General features: G+C 41.1%; 1 non-coding gene and 2 pseudogenes across 1 annotated transcript; all 3 read right to left on the bottom strand.

Annotated features, from left to right (window-relative positions):
• LOC145688673 (large subunit ribosomal RNA) overlaps positions 1–7,984 on the bottom strand; it is a 10,295-nt pseudogene extending 2,311 nt beyond the window's left edge.
• Positions 7,985–8,680: 696 nt separating this feature from the next.
• On the bottom strand, positions 8,681–8,832 carry LOC145688636 (5.8S ribosomal RNA). Its single transcript, XR_014131952.1, has one exon. It is a non-coding gene; the product is annotated as a 5.8S ribosomal RNA (ribosomal RNA).
• An 888-nt stretch (positions 8,833–9,720) lies between these two features.
• On the bottom strand, positions 9,721–10,478 carry LOC145688617 (small subunit ribosomal RNA; annotated as a pseudogene).
• Between the last annotated feature and the right edge of the window lie 11,761 nt (positions 10,479–22,239).

Below are 22,239 nucleotides of genomic sequence, written 5' to 3' on the forward strand. Positions count from 1 at the left end.
ATCTTTTTCTAAATCTCGTAACTTATCTATTTTCTTGAGAGTAACCACACCCGTAATCCTCCTATCACGACCGAATCGTTCCACTTCTTTCACTAGATCCGCTTCCAACGCCAATTGAGCTACAATCGGGTCGGAGGATTCCAACAATCTAATTTTCATTTTTGCTTGAAGCCTTGGCAGCAAATCCTCCAGTCTTGGAAAACTCAATCCCCCATCCATAAGTCGACAATAGCATAACCATTCTGTTGTAGAAGTTGTAAGATGTAATACTTCTCTTATGAATCATCGAACATTCAAATCTAAAGACCTTAGCAAAGTAATATTTGCTTCCGCTATCGTCCATACATAATAAAAACGGGGAATAAGATAATCTTTAACTAATTGCAACTTTTTCCTCGGCTTTAAAGAAAGTCTCTTCACTCTATTGAGCAGAAGATTAAGATACTCTGCATCGTATGAGACCATTTTTCCATTCTTAATCGTAAACATACAACCTAAGTATCTGAATGCTTCATTGATTTCGATAGACCTAATTTCCTTATCACCCAAACTCAAATTTGGATTTCTCGAAATCCAGGCTTTACCACATGTCCGTATCAAGAAAGCCACGCATTTACTAATCGAGAGATTCATATCCAAATTTCTAAGATAGGTGTTCACCATCTCTAACATTACCAACATCTTCTCTCTTCTTTCCGCAACTAATACTAAATCATCCGCATACGCCAAAACAGCAACACGGCGATCCCCCAACTGCATCCCAGCATCCATATCCATTAATCTCTTTATCAACTCGTCCATTACAACATTGAAGAGAAGAGGGCTAAGTGGGTCACCCTGCTTAACTCCACGATTCATTGGCAAGGTAACTTCAAATCCTTCGAAACTTGTGAGATTATCTCTATACAATTCATTAATAAAATTAAGTGTCCTTTCAGATACACCTTTGGCCTTCAACGCATCAATCACTGCTTGATGTGGCACCGTATCAAATGCCTTTCTAATATCTAATATACAGAAAACTCCCTGAGATCCCTTGGCTCTTTTTATTAATCTATCAAGCAGAAAACAATTAGCTTCCGTACCTTCGCCTTTACGAAAACCTTTCTGCTCCGCGGATAAATCAACCTCTGCTTGCAATCTATCGTTAATTATCCCAGTAAGTATTCTAACAAGAAGTGATCCAATGGTTATTGGCCTCCAATTTTCAGGTTTACTTAATTCCCTCTCTTGTTTGGGAATCAATGCCGTACGATGAAGTTTAGCTGCATCGGGAATCTTACCAACATACAAAATAACATTCAACAATGCTCGAACAAGTTTCAACCGCAATTCACCTACCACATCATCTTTAGTTAATTTATCTACTCCTGGCGCTGTCCCTCTCTTAATCCCAGCAATCCTTTTCCTCACTTCATTTAACGAAATTTTAGAACAGAAGTCTTTAACCTCTGAATTACCTGGCTGGCTTCGAAAAGACTCTTCACATTTACCTCGGGATGCCCAAAGTTCGCAATAAAGATCTCTAATACTTCTCGATGTTGGAGTTTCGTCATCCATATGGGCTTCAACCCGCCCCTCAATTATACGTTCGATTAATTTTCTAGGATTCTTCTTCATCAATTCATTTAATGTAGCGAAATCCCTAACTTTCTTATTATTTGGCATTCTCTTCCGTTTACCATCGTCTTTTTTACTATCATCGTCTTTCGATTCCAACAAAGACCATTGTTTACACAAATAAACCACTCTGTTGTACCAAATATTAAGGTCCTCCACCGAAATTTCCACTTTCTGTTCCATTTGATCTTCCATCAGAAATGTCAGTTGCATCATGGTTTCCTTCAATTTTTCCATCCCACCTTCCTCGACACGCATTCTTTCTACTTCTTGACCTCTCATTAACTCTTTCACAGCAGTTTCTCCTGACTCATCAAGGTTACCATTTCTTGATTCCTCTGCACCTATTCTATCTATCCCATCGTCACTCCATCTGCCATCCATTTGAGTTCCTATCTCAGTTGTGTCTTTTCCTATATTACTAAGAATTGTTACCATATTCCCCAACCTGTCTATTTCTTCCAATGCATTAGATAATTGGCCCTCAACACGAATAACCTGAGATTTTAAATCCTCAATCTTCTTATCCCTTTCAACTAGTTCACTCCAGTTTTCCAGAATTTTATCCTGGACCGAATCATCCACCAATTGCACCATATCTTTGAGGCAGGAAAAGTCTTTCATCAGAGTTTCCTTCTCTTTTTGCAAATTCCGATTTTCCTCCACCAGAAACTGTATTCTATCATTCAGAACCCCTTCTTCCTTTTCCTGATCTTCCACTACATTCCGCAGACGACCTATTTCTAAGGATTTACTATGAATTTCTTGACGCAGTCTTTGCATCTCCTCCTCCAACTTGTTTTGACCGTGCTTCTTTAATTCCTCACACTTAAGTTCAAAATTATTACATAGTTCCTCAACCAGAACTATTAAACTAACATTATCATCCACCCCTTCGGCGTTACCTCCCAGTCGTATCATCTCATCTACAACCATACGCCTTATTTTGCTAACATCGTTTTCTTTTTTTTCTAAAAGTTCCCGATTTTCTAAAACATCGCCTGCACTATGACACCTTGAAGGAACATTTATATCTTCAGGTAACAAACCACTTCTAATCATCCTTTTCTTTTTCGCTCTAATTTCCTCCAATGTCCGATTTGGGAGTTCAGCTGCTACTTTCTTATCCATATCCGGATTATGCAAATTATCCAGATAAGTGCTAAGCAGCGTAACTTCATCTTCTGGTGTCCAATATCCTCCCTCCTCTTGATAAGACGTGAGCCTCTTCCTGTTCCACTCCACCGGATGTATTCTCATTTTATGCTGTCCGAGACCTGATTTAGATGTAAAGGAACGGGTACATAAATCACACTGAAACTCTCCACCAGTAACTTTAATTCCCGTACATTTAGGAAGATGGCACGAAACCTGATTAAATCTTGGGAAACTTTTTCCACATTTATCACACGAAAATAACCAGTTTCCATGTTCCAGACGAATATGAGTTCGAAAATTACTGTCATTAACAAATCTTAACGAGGAATGAACCGGACAGTAAAGGGATTTAAAGGGATAGCAGACTTTACCTATACCCTTTTCATCTAGCAACACGGATTCTGTAATTACTTCATTTGTTGATAAATTACACTTATCCTTATCCTTTTTCCAACCAGATTAATAGAGTCTTGACCCGACAAATCCACCTTTACCTTCTTGCGTGTTGACCTTCCAGATTGCCTTTCCTCAAAGACCGTATCTTCACATTCCTGCTGTACCTTTCCGTCGCTATCAATATCGATAACCTCGATATTCTCTTCTGTATCCTCCGAAGAATCAGGCCAACCAAAAATCTCATCCTTTTCCATCTTTACAGAACTCCTCCTTGCACGAAGACTCCAACAGCAAACTACATCGATGAGGGGGAATCACACTATCAATAATGATCCACAGCGTCCACCAGCAACGTACATGGATTCCCACTTAAGAGAGAACTCCAACGATAAACATCCGTCGATGAACAGGAACAGGAACACACCTCCAATGATGCACCACAGCAATCTTGAACGACGTACAAAACATCAACCTCCACTATGATTCCAACGACGAATTAACTCGGTGAACAGGAACACACCACCAATGAAGGACCACAGCGCACCCCCGCGACGCACAGGGATACCCACCTCCAAAACAGCTCCAATTATGAGTCTTCGTCGATGAACAGGAGCAGGAACAGGAACACACCTCCAATTCTGAACCGCAACAGTCACAGGCGACGTACAGAACATCAACCTACACGATGACTCCAACAGCAAAATTCCTCGATGAACAGGAACACACCACCAATGAAGGTCCACGGCATACACCAGCGTCGTACAGGGATTTCCACCTCCAAACCAACCCCAACGATGAGTCTCCGTCGATGAACAGGAACAGGGACACACCTCCAATGAAGTTTAACGGCGTCCTCCAGCGTCGTACCGGGATTCTCACCTCCAAGAGAACTCCAACGATGCGCCTCCGTCAATGAACAGGAACAGGAACACACCTCCAATGATGCACCACAGCAATCTTAAACGACGTACATATCACCAACCTCCACCATGGTTCCAACGGCGAATTAACTCTGTGAACAGGAACGAACCACCAATGAGGGTCCACAACGCACCCCAGCGATGTACAGAGATACCCACCTCCAACAGCTCCAATAATGAGTCTCCGTCAATGAACGGAAGCAGGAACAGGAACACACCTCCAACAATGAACCGCCACAATCCCAGACGACGCACAGAACACCAACTTCCCCGATGACTCCAACAGCAACCTCCTCGTTGAACAGGAACACACCACCAACGAAGGTCCGTAGCACCCTCCAGCGCCGCACAGGAACTCCACCTCCAAAACAGCTCCAACGATGAGTCTCCGTCGATGAACAGGAACAGGAACAGGAACAGGGACACACCTCCAATGATGGACCACAGCAGTCTTGAGCGGCGTACAAAACACCAACCCCCACGATGACTCCAACGGCGAATGAACTCGGTGAGCAGGAACACACCACCAGCGACGATCCACGGCGTCCACCAGCGCAGAACAGGTATTCCCACCTTCACATCAGCTCCAACGATGAGTCTCCCTCGATGAACAGGAACACACCTCCGATGATGGGCCACAGCAATCTTCAGCAACGCACAGATCACCAACCTCCACGATGACTCCAACGACGTGCTTCTCCGATGAAAAGTGATCCACCGCCTCCTCCAGCGACGAACAAGAACACCAATCTAAAAAAGTGACTCCAACGAAGAATCCTTATTGATGAGCAGGAACATTTATTATCGACGACATCACACGACGAACACAGGCATCATCCACATTAAAGCCCCTCAGACCACCAATAGGGGTGGCCTGAGGCCAGGCCCCTTGCCGGCCACACGCAGAACCTGCAATCGCTTCCCGACTTGATGTTGCTAGATATACGAAGACCACACACCCTATCTTCTTATGCCTAGGCGGCAACAGATGTTATCAACCCTTTTGGCCGTGCCTTAAGACTTACCACGTGGAGCTGGGACCACGTACCGATCTGCCTAAGGCTTCGTTGCCGACCCCAACCACGAGGAGGTAGGGTACCCTCTCTGCGATCGAAAAAGGCCACCGATCCACACACTTGTAGCTAACCAGAGAGGGTCTGAGGTCAAAGGCCGAGAAGCGATGTCATAGTTACTCCCGCTGTTTACCCGCGCTTGCCTGAATTTCTTCACGTTGACATTCAGAGCACTGGGCAGAAATCACATTGCGTCAACACCCGTTAGGGCCATCGCAATGCTTTGTTTTAATTAGACAGTCGGATTCCCCCGGTCCGAGCCAGTTCTGAGTTGATCGTTGAATGGCAGCCGACAAGACACCGAGCCGTAGCCCGGCGCTCCCAGCAAGGAAGATCCGTGGGAGGCCAAGGCACGGGACCGAACTCGGTTAAGGAACAAGGTGTAACCCTTGACCGTCACCTCGCCCAGGCCCGGCACGTCAGCGAACAACCCACTTCCCGACCAAGCCCGACTAGCCCCGATCCTCAGAGCCAATCCTTATCCCGAAGTTACGGATCGGATTTGCCGACTTCCCTTACCTACATTAATCTATCGACTAGAGGCTCTTCACCTTGGAGACCTGCTGCGGATATGGGTACGATCGGGCGCGACACCTCCACGTGTCCCTCTCTCCGATTTTCAAGGTCCATCGGGACTCTCTGGACACCGCTGCAACTGCGGTGCTCTTCGCGTTCTATTCCCTATCTCCATGCGAAATGCTTCCAGGGAACGTGAACGCTGAAACAGAAAAGAAAACTCTTCCCAGAGCTCCCGACGGCGTCTCCGAGTCCTGTTAGGTTACCCTGACGAACCTGTGAGGGTCCGTAGAATACGGTTCCGCTGCCCGGTTCTGGAATAGGAACAACATTCCCCTTCGCCCAAAGGATGGGTATTGCATTGGGAAATCCGTGAAGGCTAAGCCAGATAGCACTTGAGCCGTACTAGTGCCGTATTTCTGGACGAGGGTCCCAATTAACTCCTTCACACAACAGTTCATGCCCGCAATCCCTTTGGAGTTATCCTAGGGCTTAGGATCGACTGACTCGTGTGCAACGGCTGTTCACACGAAACCCTTCTCCACATCAGTCCTCCAGGGCCTCGCTGGAGTATTTGCTACTACCACCAAGATCTACACCGACGGCGGCTCCAGGCAGGCTCACGCCCAAACCCTTCTGCGCACACCGCCGCGACCCTCCTACTCGTTACTGCTTCATTCGGTGCGATATGCAGCCTCCACTGCAGTAACCATTTTCAGGGCTAGTTGCTTCGGCAGGTGAGTTGTTACACACTCCTTAGCGGATTCCGACTTCCATGGCCACCGTCCTGCTGTCTTAAGCAACCAACACCTTTCATGGTTTCAAAATAAGCTCCGATTTAGGCGCCTTAACTCAGCGTTTGGTTCATCCCACAGCGCCAGTTCTGCTTACCAAAAGTGGCCCACTAGGTACTCCGATCCTGAACCTCTGCTTCACTCTCAAGCAAGCAGAGTGTCTCACCCATTTAAAGTTTGAGAATAGGTTGAGGTCGTTTCGGCCCCAAGGCCTCTAATCATTCGCTTTACCGGATGAGACTCGTTCGACATTCGTTCAAATGAGCACCAGCTATCCTGAGGGAAACTTCGGAGGGAACCAGCTACTAGATGGTTCGATTAGTCTTTCGCCCCTATACCTAGCTCCGACGATCGATTTGCACGTCAGAATCGCTACGGACCTCCACCAGGGTTTTCCCTGACTTCGTCCTGGCCGGGCATAGTTCACCATCTTTCGGATCCCAACATGTACGCTCTAGGTGCGCCTCATCTCGCAATGAGAACGAGACGCCCCGGGAATGCGGGAGGGCCCGTGTTAGGCAACAGAGAGGCCGTTTCAACCCTTCCAAAGGAAAGGTCTCCATCTTCCCTCAGTCTCTATACAGAAACCTTTACTTTCATTACGCCTTTCGGTTTAGTAATTCCCAATGACTCGCGCACATGTTAGACTCCTTGGTCCGTGTTTCAAGACGGGTCGGATGGTCCATTAAACAGTACACGCCACAAATAGGAGATACGCCCGGTTCATAGAGTCTGCACCAACAGCATCGGACTACTAAAGTCTGGGACTAAGCCCGACGGCTAGCAAATCCAACACTTGTACAGACATGAAGGCGTTAAACGCGCAGGCGTCGAACGCCAGCCGGGACACCAGGGGTTTCTAAGGGCAACGGGGACCCAGACAAGCTCCTCCCCGGGCCGTAGACCGGCATCCAACGAGTTGTGACGCGTCGAAAGACAGAAATGCGAGGGCCTATGTAGAGTCAGCTGCCTCTCCCAGGAGTCCCAACCCCCGAAGGAGTAAAAGATCAACCTGAAAGTGCGGTCTACACAGATCTCTCTGAATCTCTAATCCGGGGTTTCAGGTACCATCCGTTTACCCCCGAACGGTTTCACGTACTCTTGAACTCTCTCTTCAAAGTTCTTTTCAACTTTCCCTCCCGGTACTTGTTCGCTATCGGTCTCATGGTCATATTTAGCCTTAGATGGAGTTTACCACCCACTTAGGGCTGCACTTTCAAGCAACCCGACTCTGAGGAGAGGTCTTCCCGAGAACTGAAACGGTCGCACGGGCCTGGCACCCTCTATGGGCAGTGGCTCCATTCAAGAGAGACTTAGACACGCCTCAAGAACTCAGGAGAATCGACCCTCCCTAACACCACATTTCTCAACAGCCAACGACTGCGAGATTCGGTGCTGGGCTCTTCCTTGTTCGCTCGCCGTTACTAAGGGAATCCTAGTTAGTTTCTTTTCCTCCGCTTATTAATATGCTTAAATTAAGCGGGTAATCTCACCTAATCTGAGGTCGAGCGCCAAAAACACAGCGCGCCTGAAGGCTCGCGCACAACAGGACTTTTCAAGTTACAAGATGTAGACCACGAAGGTAAGTCAGGGGTCACCCCCTGACCCCTTGCCGGGTACCTCGTACTGAAGCTTATCCAGGAATAGAGGAAAATTGGAATACCAAGACTCAGAGGCCCAATTACCTTGTTCGCCAGCCAGCCTTGCGCCGGCCCAGGCTAGAGAATTGAACTCCAAAAACCCTCGTTCGCCCTGAATGCTTCGGTAGAGACTAATCTCATGTGTACAAAACTCAGAGGCCCAATTACCTTGTTCGCCAGCCAGCCTTGCGCCGGCCCAGGCTAGAGAGTTGCATGGACACAAGACAGTCTCGTTTTCATCGAAAGGGGTTTGGCAAGGATGAAATCCAAGGACCAAGTTCCCCAATTCACTTAGGAACTTTCGTCGAGACAAAAACTGCCTCAACAGGCGGATGTAAACCACCAGCCTTTGCTGCTCATTTAAGACTACCGCTGTCGCGGAAGCCCAAGAACACACAGTTTCCATTCCCCGGACCCATGGTCACAAGAGGTTACCAACAAGAAAGTCAAGCCTTGCGCGAGACTCCTTGCCGGGCCCCTTGCACATGGCCACAGCATCACTACCGAAGTAGCGAGAGGCCGTGGGGTCATCCGAAAAACTTCCACCGCCAGGATAAAGATACCGACCCTCAGACAGGTGTGACCCAGAAGAGATCCTGGGTCGCAATGTGCGTTCGAAACGTCGATGTTCGTGTGTCCTGCAGTTCACACTCTTTCGCGCAGCTAGCTGCGTTCTTCATCGACCCACGAGCCAAGTGATCCACCGTTCAGGGTTGTAAAAATTCTACAACAACATTTCACGTATGCCGTGCAAGACATTAAAGTTCGGTAAACAAACCGAATCGGGGGCCGCACTGCCTCCTGTTTGGCCCCGTCAGCTGCGGTCACTAACCACAAAGCTGGGCGTGTTCATTCGAAAGCCTTTCCCTGCATCACAAGGAATAATCTTAGGCTGCCCATGAGTTTGTAGCCAAAAATGATGGCTACCAGTTTTACATTGAAGGCCATCTTGAACAGAAAAGGATACTGGCCTACAAAGCAGCGAATTCTTGCTCTAGTCGCCCGACCCGAGCGTATTAAAGGCTTCTGGTGCTACTAACGTGTAAGCCTTGCTCCTCAGAGTCTTTTCAAGACTTCTCCCACAAAGCAGTCACAGCCTACTCGAGTCCTTGGAGGACGAACTTCCGTTCCACCCCAGCATCCGACATCCGGCACAAGCATTTTAAACGCTCCTGCTCCGATGGAATAAGTCTTACTCTCTTGGAGTCTTTTCAAGACTTCTTTTCAAACGGAATAAGCTTACTGGAGCCCTTGGACGTCGGAACTAGTTTATCATGTCATCTGACTGATCATTTACTCCTGCTCCGATGGAATAAGTCTTACTCTCTTAGAGTCTTTTCAAGACTTCTTCTCCACCGAAATAAGTCTACTCCAATCCTTTGATGACACACGGCCTGTGTCAACAGGTAGCCTACGCTACCCTCGCCGATGACAGTGGCTCCCGTTCTTGCTGCTCGCTTCCCAACTGTAGGGAAGACACGGCTCACCTTCCTCTCCTTCACCTGTCAAGATCAGTGGCTCCCGTTCAACGGTGTCAATCTAACTGATACGACACACTAATAAGAAACTTTTGACATCAACCACCGCAGTGGTGATGAATTGATAATGATCCTTCCGCAGGTTCACATACGGAAACCTTGTTACGACTTTTACTTCCTCTAAATGATCAAGTTTGGCCATCTTTCCGACACGTCGGTACCACCGCAAGACGGAGGTGCCGGTTATCAGTCCGAAGGCCTCACTAAATCATTCAATCGGTAGTAGCGATGGGCGGTGTGTACAAAGGGCAGGGACGTAATCAACGCAAGCTTATGACTTGCGCTTACTGGGAATTCCTCGTTTATGGGACATAATTGCAAGCCCCAATCCCTAGCACGAAGGAGGTTCAGCGGGTTACCCGGACCTTTCGTCAGGGAAGACACGTTGATTCCTTCAGTGTGGCGCGCGTGCGGCCCAGAACATCTAAGGGCATCACAGACCTGTTATTGCTCAATCTCGTGCTGCTAGAGGCAGCCTGTCCCTCTAAGAATACATGAACGTTGGAAGGAAAGATTCCAACGCCTAGTTAGCAGGCTAGAGTCTCGTTCGTTATCGGAATTAACCAGACAAATCGCTCCACCAACTAAGAACGGCCATGCACCACCACCCACTGAATCAAGAAAGAGCTCTCAATCTGTCAATCCTTCCAGTGTCCGGGCCTGGTGAGGTTTCCCGTGTTGAGTCAAATTAAGCCGCAGGCCCCACTCCTGGTGGTGCCCTTCCGTCAATTCCTTTAAGACTTATTTTTTTGTATAAAACTATTTGTTATTTTATATGGCTATTTGAGTAGGTTATATATAGTCCTTATTTTAGCTTTTGGTAGTCTCTATTGGATCTATTCCTTTTAATTGGGAGTCGTTTTGTAATGTTTGCTCTATTTGAATACGTCATTTTTATTCTTTTTATAAGATATACGATGGCTGAGGGAGGAGTAGAAGATTCTGATATTGGGGGGAGTTCGCAATATTTAGAAGGAAAAACAATAATATTTACTTTCCCTATAATGGAATTTAGCTGTTTAAATCATCCACAGCTTATTTTTTCAAATAAAAGAAATTTTTTTAATCATTTAGAAGAACATCACGTTGGGGAGTTTTTGTTGGAATGTTCGGTATGTAAGGGACGATTTGACAAAACTCACTCGGCGGATTGTCATACACCCAAATGTTCGGGAACCAAACAGGAATATGAGTATAAATGCCCATGGTGTCCATCCTCTTTTCAAAAGTTGGGAGGGTTAGCTACTCACCGTGCTAAGGCACATCGGCAGGAGTGGAATGAGCTTAAATTGGAAAAAAGTAGGAAAAAAGTGAGAAAGAAGAGCAACAAAAATGGACAGAGTCAGATACACAAAAATTTAAAAGTATTTTGGAAAAGAATAAGGATAAGGTAGATATTAATGAAATATTATATAGGTCTTTTCCTAATAAAACGTTAGCGGAAATTAGGAATAAAAAATGTCAGATGTTAAAAAAAACGAAAGTTACAGTAGAGAAGGCCTTAGCCGAGCTAACTCCTATAGAAATAGATATGGATGAAGGAGATGTATTGGGTAATGAGAGAGATGATGAAATGAATAAAGATAATGGTGAAGATGACAATGAGGTTAAAAATGGGGAAGTAGAAATATTAAAGAATATGATTTTAGAAGAATTAGCGGGATTGGGTGTCGAGTTACATCAGGGTGATGTGATAGACTTGTTTAAAAGGTTAATAGGGGAAATAATGAAAAATACAGAAATGTTGTTGAAAAAAAGGGAAGAACAGACAAGAAATATGAGTAAGGAAGAATATAGTTCTTTGTTGGAAGATGTAGAGTGTAAGGTTAAAGAGTATAGGGAAGAAAATTTAAGGCTTAAGGAAATGATTGGTAATAACTCAAATAAAATCATAGCGGAAAAGGATTGGAATAAAGAGTTAGAGGAAATAAATGAAAAACTAAATCAAGAATTAGGGAAGGTCCAACATGAGCTACAATGTTTAAAATTAAGAGAACGAAAGTTAAGGGCGCATAATTATAAGTTAGAGGAGCAAGTATTGGAGTCTGAGTTGAGGGTTAAGGAGAAGTATAAAGAGAAAGTTGATGAGTTGGAAAAAACAATTGTGAAATATGAAAAAGAATTGGTGGAATTGAGGGAAAGTATAGTAGGAATGGAGCAAATTATTAAGGAAAATGAGGTGAAGCTGAAGGAGTTGGGAAAAAAAGGAAGTAATGGTGGATATGGGAATTAATACTGAAATAATATTGGCAATTGACAGAGAGATTGTTCATAGAGAGGAACAGGAAAATGTATTTGAGAGAATAGTGCAAGATTTAGTTGATGAACGATTGGTTGATCAATTGGAGGGAGCTGAAGTTAGGAGAGGAATGGTAGAATATATGGAGAGTTTGTACTTAGATGGAATGAAAGAGGTGGAGAAAAGGATGGATTGTACATTAAATGATGTATTGAAAGAGGGTTGTTCCAATATTAGTGAAGTCTATGATGAAGTAATAAGGATGTTAGGTTGTAGTAAAGACAAAGAAAAGATTGAAAAGGAGGTTATGAAACAAAAGAACGGTAAGGGTGGTGAAAGGAAAAGATATGCCAACTTTCAAAAACTATATGAAAAGAACCCAGAAAAATTAGCAACATTATTGGTTGAAGATCGGGAATTGGATGATTTGGAGGTAGATATTTATCCCGACGAAGAAAGTATTTGAAAATTTTATAGTGAATTATGGGGGAAAGCAAATGAAGTGAAAATAAATATTGTAGGAGAAATGGTAGATGAAAATAGTAAGAAAGAACTGATGCGCCCAATAACATATAAAGAGGTATCCGAGAGAATTATAAAAATAAAAAATGGAACTGCCCCGGGAGTTGACTTAATAGTAAAAAAGGATATTAATAATAGTAAAAGTTTCTATTTTCTGTGTAAGTTGTTTAATATTATATTATTAGAGGGTTGCACGCCAAGAATTTGGAGTAATAATAAAACTATATTGATACCGAAATTAGGTAAAGATATGCATGAAGTAACTAACTGGAGGCCTATTACAATAGCTTCGTTAATTTGTCGTGTCTTCACTGGTATTATTGATAGTAGGTTAAATAAGGTGATACCAATTCATAATGCACAAAAAGGATTTAGGACTGGGAATTCTACTCTGACAAATTGTTTCATATTAGATGATATTGTTAAAAAAGGGAAGAAAAGTACCCCTTTGTATGGATGTGTAGTTGATATTACTAAAGCTTTTGATATGGCATCCCAAAATTTGATAATTGATTGTCTACAAAGTAGAGGTATTCCTTTGATGTATTGCAGTACTATTAAAAGTTTGTATAGTAATAGCTTTACAAACTTTGTTAAAACAGAAGTAAATCTACCAGTGAGAAGGGGAGTTAGGCAGGGTGACCCACTCAGTCCGTTGTTATTTAATATTATTATGGATGAGATTGTTTGTCGGGTTTTTAGTACTGAGTGGGGTTATAAGTATGAAAATATAACACTGCCTCTTTTAGCCTATGCAGATGATGTTGTTTTGTTGGCTAATTCTAAAGAGGACCTCCAGAAGCTTATAAAATATTTTGTGGAAGTATTGAATATGATGGGAATGAGTATGTCATATAATAAATGTTACACTATTAATTTGTATCCTTCTGGGAGATCGTTTGTGTCGGAGGATCTAAGATTAGAAATAAATGGAGAATTGTTAAAGGATATGAAGATTTGTGAACCTTTTCGGTACTTGGGGTGTAACTATACTCTTAACAAGGGAATAGAAAATTCATACCATGTATCGGAATTAGAACAAGTTTTTGTTAGATTATCGAAGTTACCGTTGAAACCACGTCAAAAAATATCACTTGCTCAAACATATATACTACCCAATTTTTTTTATATTTGGATTGCAAGTTTTGTAAGTGGTAGTTTTTTGGAAGAAATAAATACAATGATAAGGAAGTATTTAAAACACTGGCTTCATCTCCATCCATCTATGGTCAAAGACTTTTTCTATGTGAAAAAAAGAGATGGTGGACTGGGTTTCCCCAATTTAATTGGTATTATTGGTCTTGCTCAACTTAAGTTCATTTTTTCGTTGAAAAGAAATATGGAAGACCCTGTGTTGATAAACCTTTTTAAGGGTAAATACCTGGAAGATATTGAGTTTAACTCTCTTCGAAATTGAAGATTAAAGAAAATTGTAGCTTAAAAGAATTAAATAAGAAAAAAATTGAATTGAAAGACGAATATTTCGAAAGTTTGGCCAATAAAGAGAGTATGGGGAAAGGAATCCGCCTGTTTAGGAATGACCCTGTATGCAATAGATTTTTGTTTGATGATGATTTGTTTCCTGATAACAGGTTTATTGATATTATTAAAATGAGATCTAATACTTATGGCACAAAAGTAGCATTGGCCAGAGTAGATTCTCAAATTAATAAAGAGTGTAGAGGTTGCAAAGCAGAATTGGAAACAATGGGTCATATTTTAGGTAAATGTGTTTCCCATGCAAATTACAGGATCGCCAGACACGATCAGGTGGTCAAGATAATTCGAGATCATTGCCTTTTTAAAAAATATAATGTTGGCATGGAACAAGTGTATGAGGTGGATGGGGAGGTATTGAAACCAGATTTGATTGTGGAACGTGGAAACCTAAGAATTGTATTGGATATTACTATTAGATTCGAAGAAGACGGAATGGTTGAAAGAGATAGATTAGAAAAAATAAAAAAGTATGAGAAGTTACAAGGAATGTTTAAAGATAAAAAAAAGTTTGAAGTAGTACCGTTAGTACTTGGATCCCGGGGTGGTATTCCATCTGAAACGAAAAAGGTATTAAAAAAATTAGAATTACCGAAATTTTTGTTAAATAAAATTATTTATATCATTATGAAATCGAGTGTAGAAATACTTAACAGCCATATGGACTATTTTTAATAGATTTTAATGTGTTGTTCTATTAAGATTGTTGCTGATGTCAAGCGGTTTAGTGGTGTTTTATTTTTATTTTTTTTATTTTTTTTATTTTTTTATTTTTTTATTTTATTTTTTTAAATATTTATTTATTTATTTATTTATATTATTTTGCTGTTTTGTGGAATATTTTTTTAATAATTTTATAATTTTCTATTTTATAATAAATTTTTGTAATTTTTGGAAGAAATAAATTAAAAGGAAAAATGATATAATTGGGGAATGTAGGATAGGAAAGGAAGAAGGAAAAAAAATAAAAAATAAAAAAAAGATATATGAAAAGGGAAAATAGAGTTATGATGGAAGTGAAGACAAATGTAAGGAAAATATATAAAATAAGGAAAATTGTAGAAAGGAAAAAAAGTGGTTGTTTTGTTAAGTTTTTTTTAAATATGATTTTATATTTTGATTTATCATTTATATTATTTTATGATTTTAGATTTGTAAATGTGTGTAAAGTTATATGTGTGATTATGTTTCGTGTATCACATTTTTTTTATTGTTTATATAACCTTGCTATTTTAGATATGTAAATTTTTTATGTATCTATGGATGTATGTATCAATTTCTTAATTTATAATAAATGGGGTGGAGGGTTGTTTACTGAATGTTGAACTCCTACCCTATGGGGAATCTTTTTTTAAGCTTGACATTCAGCTTTGCAACCATACTTCCCCCGGAACCCAAAAGTTTTGGTTTCCCGGAAGCCGCCCGCCGAGTCATTGGTGGAACTTCGGCGGATTGCTGGCTGGCATCGTTTATGGTTAGAACTAGGGCGGTATCTGATCGCCTTCGAACCTCTAACTTTCGTTCCTGATTAATGAAAACATTCTTGGCTCATTGTATACAACGGTACGTTGTATATTTTTATATTTTTGGGCAATGAGTATTTCTTTATATGTACTAACGCAGGTTAATTTCGAAGAAGAATTTAGTTAAAAATATACAATTATCAAATATACAAAAAAGATAATCATATGTCATAAAATAATGAGCTTTACAATATCTAGGTGGCAGGCAACCAGATAAATAATATATATATAAATGGAAACAAAGCACGTAATGGAAATAGTGTTATTTTAATGTGACTCGTATTTATTATAAGAAAATAAGGAACTAAGGCTCATTGTATACAACGGTACGTTGTATATTTTTATATTTTTGGGCAATGAGTATTTCTTTATATGTACTAACGCAGGTTAATTTCGAAGAAGAATTTAGTTAAAAATATACAATTATCAAATATACAAAAAAGATATTCATATGTCATAAAATAATGAGCTTTACAATATCTAGGTGGCAGGCAACCAGATAAATAATATAGATATAAATGGAAACAAAGCAGGTAATGGAAATAGTGTTATTTTAATGTGACTCGTATTTATTATAAGAAAATAAGGAACTAAGGCTCATTGTATACAACGGTACGTTGTATATTTTTATATTTTTGGGCAATGAGTATTTCTTTATATGTACTAACGCAGGTTAATTTCGAAGAAGAATTTAGTTAAAAATATACAATTATCAAATATACAAAAAAGATATTCATATGTCATAAAATAATGAGCTTTACAATATCTAGGTGGCAGGCAACCAGATAAATAATATATATATATATATATATATATATATATATATATATATATATATATATATATATATATATATATTTATATATATATATATATATAAATGGAAAAAAAGCACGTAATGGAAATAGTGTTATTTTAATGTGGCTCGTATTTATTATAAGAAGATAAGGAACCAAGGCTACAGCGAATTATATTTTATCGCTGTAACACTAGCCGTCAAACTGCTCACACTAGCCGTCAAAATTCTTATACATGTCCTAAAAATATATAAAATTACTAAATGTGGTAAGAAAAAAAAAGCAGCGAAGGCTTTACGTATACGACGCCTTTCATACCCGCAAATAATGAGGCACTTCCTGTACAGTTATAATGGCCATACAATTTTCACACTGACCCTGAAATTGCAAACACTCGCTGTCACAAGGCAGATAGTTGCCGACTTTTCATTCATAATATCAAATATACGGCTGATAGTGTAAGTTAAATGGTTCATGGTTGCTGTGAAACGGCTCACAGTTGGCGTCAGGTTCCTCACACAAGCCGTCACAATGCTCACATTTACCAAAAAAGTGCTAATAGTTGCCGACTATTCGTTCATAATTGCCGACCTAGGGCTCACAGTTGCCGTCAAAACGCTCATAGTGCCGACTTTTCGTTCATAATTCCGGACATAGGGCTCACAGTTGAAAACAACATTTTTCATGTTTATCTTCAAAATACTCGCAGTTGGCTTCAGAATGTTCACACGTCCTTTCAATGTGCTCACGCTTGCATTCACGATGCTCATAGTTGCCGACTTTTTTGTTCATAATTGCCGACCCATGGCTCACAGTTGCCGTCAAAACGCTCATAGTTGCCGACTTTTCGTTCATAATTGCGGACATTGGGCTCACAGTTGAAAACAACATTTTTCATGTTTATCTTCAAAATACTCTGTGTTGGCTTCACAATGATCACACGTACTTTCAAAGTGATCATACTCGCTTTCATGATGCTCATAGTTGCATACTTTTCGTTCATAATTGCCGACCCAGGGCTCACAGTTGCCGTCAAAACGCTCATAGTTGCCGACATTTTGTTCGTAATTGCGGACTCAGGGCTCATAGTTGAAAACAACACTTTTCGTGATTATCTTCAAAATACTCGCAGTTGGCTTCAGAATGTTCACACGTGCTTTCAAAGTGCTCACAATCGTTTTCACAATGCTCATAGTTGCCGACTTTTCATTCATAATATCTAACATACTGCTGATAGTGTAAGTTAAATGGTTCATGGTTGCTGTCAACAGGCTCAAAGTTGCCGTCAGATTCCTCACGCAAGCCGTCAGAATGCTCACATTAAAAAAAAATGCTCATAGTTGCCGACTATTCGTTCATAATTGCCGACGAAGACCTCATAGTTGCCGTCAAACCGCTCATAGTTGCCGACTTTTTGTTCATAATTCTGGACATAGGGCTCACAGTAGCCGTCAGATCTTTCACACACGAACGGTGCGTTGTATATTTTTATATTTTTGAGCAATGAGTATTTCTTTATATGTACTAACGCTGGTTAATTTCGAAGAAGAATTTAGTTAAGAATATACAATTATCAAATATACAAAAAAGATATTCATAAGTAGGGTGGGGACACTTGGTGCTGTTTTTTTTCCTACTGCGCATGCGCAAACCCTGGACGCTGATTGGCTGGCGCAGGTCACGTGACCCGGCCACGCCCCCTGACGCTGATTGGCTGGCCACGCCCCTTCACGCTGATTGGCCGGTGCAGGCCACGCCCCCGGCCACGCCCCCTTCACGCTGATTGGTCGGCGCAGGCCACGCCCCCGGCCACGCCCCCTTCACGCTGATTGGTTGGCCACGCCGATTGGTCGGTGCCCGCCACGCCCCCGGTCACGCTCTTTTACGACCTCCTATCTACTGCGCCGATTGGCTGGCGCGGGACTCCCTTCCGATTGGCTGGCAGCGGACCACCGCCCCGTTCACGCCGATTGGCTGGCGCGGGACCTCGCCCCCTTGACGCCGATTGGCCGGCCACGCGCACTGTCTGCGCAGATCGGTCGACGCCGGATCACCGCACCTACCACATGCCACATAAGATTCGTTCCCTTTTATGAGCACTTTACGAACACATAGCAGAGCAGATATCACATTCTTCATCAACCTATTTAACATAGCTCATATTACATAGACACTCGTTCCCTTTTATGACCACTTTGAACATAGCAGATATTACACAGAGACTACGAACACGTAGCAGATCGATAACACATTCTCCATCCGCCTATTTAACACAGCACATATAGCATAGCAGGGGTGTATTCGTTCCCTTTTATGAGCACTTTTTTTTTCAACATAGCAGAGAATAATGGGGGAGAATTCGCCCTCCATTTTGAGACCAATTTTTTGACCTACTGCGCATATGCGCAAAACTGTTCCAATTCCGCCGGAGCAGAACTGCCGTTCTATTTATCAATGGTACCAGAACACACACACACACACACACACAGCAGACCGCAGACTGTTCCGGTTAAGGGACAGATTACGGCTATGCGCAGAAACATAAAATAAGACATAACACCTCCGTTCTCTTTTACGAGCACTTTATAGCATCATAATAAAACACAGAATTAAAAAGATAACAACACACACACATACACACAGCAGATCACAGATTGTTCCAGTTTAGGAGCAGATTACGGCTATGCGCAGAAACATAAAATAAGACATAACACCCCCGTTTTCTCTTACGAGCACTTTATAGCAACATAATAGAGCAGAGAATAAAAAAATAACACACACACACACACACACACACACACACACACACACACTTGATGCTTATGCGCAGTAAAATTAAATTTCCAATTAATTACACATTGCACGCATGCGCAGAAAAATTACACTAGACTACAGACTGTCCCAGTTGCAGTGCTGGTCCCTGTTCAATAGAGCAGACTACGTGCAACAAGCAGGTCATAAAAGACTATGACCTATTTTTCATCCCCTAAATAACATAGTATGCACCCACACTTGGTTGCGTATGCCAAATCCGATTTAGTACAAATAACACGCATGCGCAGAAACATTTACATTTCCGATTCGACCATGCTGGTAAAGAATACCACGCCTATTTCTACCAGGGTCTTATAGTTTATGCGGCATACGCCCTTTCTATGACAATTTTAACCGATTTGGATGAAACTCAGTATATGAGGGTTTTCGAACATGCTGATTACGAATATCATACTTATTTTTACCTGGGTCTTATGGTTCATGTGGGATACGTCCTTTCTATGATAATTTTAACCGATTTGGATGAATCTCGGGATATGGGGGTTTTCGGCCATGCTGATTACCAATACCACACCTACTTTTACCTGGACGTCGTTTGTATGACACTTAAAACCTAATAACTCAAAAACGGGTCCACATATTGAGGTCGTGTTTCCACATTTAGTAACGGGTCACCACCAACCACAAGTTCCAAAATAATGACCATCGAGGTCAAAGGTCAACCTACTTAAAACCTAATAACATGAAAACTGAGCCACATATTGAGGTGCTGTTTCCAAATCTAGTAACTGGTCACCAACTACTACAAGTTCCAAAATAATGACCATCGAGGTCAAAGGTCAACATACTTAAAACCTAATAAAACGAAAACGGAGCCACATATTGAGGTGCTGTTTCCAAATCTAGTAATTGGTCATCAGGTACTACAAGATCCAAAACATTGACCATCGAGGTCAAAGGTCAACCTACTTAAAACCTAATAACACGAATACGGGGCCACATATTGAGATGGTGTTTCCAAGTCTGGTAATTGGTCATCAGGTACTACAAGACCCAAAACATTGACCATCGAGGTCAAAGGTCAACCTACTTAAAACCTAATAACACGAAAACGGGGCCACATATTGAGATGGTGTTTCCAAGTCTGGTAATTGGTCATCAGGTACTACAAGATCCAAAACATTGACCATCGAGGTCAAAGGTCAACCTACTTAAAACCTAATAACACGAAAACGGGGCCACATATTGAGAAGGTGTTTCCAAGTCTGGTAATTGGTCATCAGGTACTACAAGATCCAAAACATTGACCATCGAGGTCAAAGGTCAACATACTTAAAACCTAATAACACGAAAACGGAGCCACATATTGAGGTCGTGTTTCCACGTTTAGTAATTGGTCATCAGGTACTACAAGTTCCAAAATACTGACCATCGAGGTCAAAGGTCAACATACTTAAAACCTAATAATACGAAAACGGAGCCACATATTGGGGTCGTGTTTCCACGTTTAGTAATTGGTCATCAGGTACTACAAGTTCCAAAATAATGATCATCGAGGTCAAAGGTCAACCTACTTAAAACCTAATAACACGAAAACTGAGCCACATATTGAGGTGCTGTTTCCAAATCTAGTAATTGGTCATCAGGTACTACATGCCCCAAAATAATGACCATCGAGGTCAAAGGTCAAAATACTTAAAACCTAATAACTCGAAAATGGATCCACATACTCAGGTGCTGTTTCCACATTTAGTAATCGGCCACCAACTACTACATGTCCTAAAGGTACTTACCACGGAGGTCAAAAATCAGACTAGTAAACGAAGCAACATAAAGAGGTGGTGTTTCCACATTTAGTAATTGGTTACCAGCAACTACATGCCCCCCAAAAAAAGTCAAATATTTAAACCAGAATAACTCGTAGATTGAGCGTCGGAAAATTTTTGTACCAAGGAGAAAATGTGAAGGAGGAATAAATTTGAGTGCCCTATTGAATTTTGTACCAACGAGAAATCTCATTTGCAACTAGCTTAGAATTTCTGTACCTGTTTGGGTTATTCAAAATTTGGATAGACTAAGAAGGCAAGATATGCCATTTTAACCAGCTGAGAATTTAAAGAAACAAAGCTGAACCTACTCAATTTTCTATCGACGAGAAATGCCATTTCAACTACCTCAGAATTAATGTGCCTTTTTGTGCTAAGGTCTATTTTAACTCTTCTTGACTAATTAGATAAACGAAGGAATATTGTACCAACGATAAATGCCATTTTTTCTAGACCATGTTCTAATATTTAAACAAACGAAGGGGTGAATTTGATTGACCTATTCAATTTTGCACCAATGAGAAATAACGGCGTATTTTAAATAAACAAACAATCGGATAAATTTAACCGGCTCAGAAGTGTACTATTTAAACAAACGAAGGTCTCTTGAGTGAGATTTCTAACTAACTCAGAATTTCATTTCATTTTGAAATACTCAAATTTGGATGGAGTGTTTAGTTTTGTTCGAACCAGAAAAATTTGATTGGATTATTTCCTTATGTACCAACTGGAAAAAGGGAAGGGCCATTAATCAAATAAATGAAGGAATAAATTTGGGTAGAATATTTAGTTTTGTACCTAGCAAAATTAGAAAAAGAAGTGAAGAACGAATAAAATCTGGATGGACTATTTTCTTATGTACCAACAAACAAAATGGAGCACCAGCGACAAAAAAGAAACCGAAGAAGGAATAAATTTGGGTGACCTATTCAGTTTGCAGAATCAGCATTCTATACTTTTTTCTGCCATACATTGGGGGTGTCCTATTTCTTTTCGTGCCAACGAGACCATTTTTAACCGACTTAGAATTTGTACCAAACAGAAAAGAGGAGCTACACGATTAAACAAAGCAATCAATTTTTAACTAGCTCAGAATTTCTAGACCATGTTGTACTATTTAAACAAACGAAGAGATAAATGTGTGTGACCTATTCACTTTTGTACCAAGCAAAATAAGAAAAAGAAGTGAAGAACGAATAAAATTTGGATGGCCTATTTTTTCATGTACCAACAAAAAATGGAGCACCAACGACAAAAAGGAAACCGAAGGAGGAATAAATTTGGGTGACCTAATCAGTTTTGTACTAAGCAGAAAAAAAGCGAAGAAGGTAAAATTTAAATAGCTCAGTATTTATGTACATTTTTGTACTACTAAAATAAACGAAGGAATAAATTTGGGTGTTCT

The sequence above is a fragment of the Thermobia domestica genome, chromosome 6, assembly GCF_964235325.1.
Source record: "Thermobia domestica chromosome 6, izTheDome1.hap1.1, whole genome shotgun sequence".
Lineage (NCBI taxonomy): Eukaryota > Metazoa > Arthropoda > Insecta > Zygentoma > Lepismatidae > Thermobia > Thermobia domestica.